We start from the raw sequence: 1,608 nt of genomic DNA, 5'->3' as shown, positions 1-1,608 counted from the left end.
GGCTATGGCAGCCAGAGGAGCCAGCAAGTTCTCAGCGTGGGAAACTCTAAGACCACTGAATCAGTCAAAGTCTGGCAGAAAACAGAAAGCAAACTCAGAAGGGAACTGAAGAGAATTTAATGAAGGGACTGAATATAGTGGCTGAGGCAAAATAAAAGGAAACAACAGGAGATACATAGCCAAGGACAAGTAACAGGAGAAAGATACTACCCAAAACAGCAAAAATAACAAATATTTTTTACCAAAACTGGATGAGAGCCGGAGCTATGGAAAACAGCACTCTTGACAAGATATGTAGTTTTGGAGGAAGCCACTACCAAGAGAGCAGATTCCAGAAGCAATGGGTAACTCAACCTACACCTCTCCCTCCTCCTGCCCTTTAATCTCCTGCCCGTCTTTCACTGGTCAGATCCAACCAGAACACAGAAGGCGTGGAGTCCTCCACTCGCACCACGCCCGATGTATCACGAGATGACCACGGTACCACTGATCAAAATGGAGAACTGTATACGGAAAGAGTTGAGATTTGAGAGTCATGGAAACAATAAATTTACTACTGAATTTGTGAGCTTGAGATGCCTGCGGACCACCTGATTATGAATCTCCAGAAAGTTGTTCGAAATAGGAGCTTGGCATTCAGAGGGACAAAATACACCTGAAGATAAAGTAATAATCAGCTCAAAATAGTTATTAAAGTCATATGAATGTGTAAGATATGCCAGATGAAGTACATAGAGAAACAAAAGGGTAAAGTTAAAAGTCCAGCTCTGACAGAGTAGGGGCACGATGGTAGAGGGAGGGTGGGAAGAGCGAAAGAACAATAGAGAAGTCAGAAGAGAACCAGAGAAGAGCGAAATCTGGACATTCAGGGAAAAGAGTGTTTCACAAAGTTAATCACCAGTGTCAAATGTGATAGATCAACAGGAAAAGAAATGACTGAATTTGGTCATTAGAAGTCCATTGCTAATCTGCATAGGTACAAAATGTTGTCCTCCAAGAGGCTCCTACAGCTGGTATTATTTAACTAAACAATTTTTAAAATCTGTTCATGATACATGTTGATGACTCCATGTCGAATAGAATTAGTAATAATTTAAAAGACAGTTTAGAAGGTTAAAGTAAACAGTTTGTTCAAAAATACACACACATAGATACATACATAGATACATACACACATACATACGTACATACAAATGAGACAAGCACAGAGCATACACATAGCCACCAAACATGAGTACGTAACTATGGGAGATGACTAGATAAGCATAAGCAGAAAAATAAGAAAACTATTGTGGACTCTGTAGATAGGTGATTCTATCATGTAACACGTAGGACATTGCAGACGTGTCCTTCCCTTCGGTTATTTATAATCTATTTTTTTTCCAAATTTTCCAAACATTTTAAGTTTAATTTCTCTGCCTTATTTGAATTTTACTCAAAATAACTTGTTCTTGGCAAACTTTAAAGGCCTGGAGTGTTTTTTCTACGTTTTGAAGACTGACAGGGAAGGTGGAGAGAGAAGAGAAATGGAGAAGAAAAACGGGGATGCGGCATAAACGTGACAGAGATGCCAAGCGTCCCTTGCCTCTTGGAAGCTGAGATTTACTT

The sequence above is a fragment of the Pteropus vampyrus genome, unplaced genomic scaffold (genome assembly GCF_000151845.1).
Source record: "Pteropus vampyrus isolate Shadow unplaced genomic scaffold, Pvam_2.0 Scaffold99, whole genome shotgun sequence".
NCBI lineage: Eukaryota > Metazoa > Chordata > Mammalia > Chiroptera > Pteropodidae > Pteropus > Pteropus vampyrus.
Note: the sequence above shows the minus strand (reverse complement) of the source record.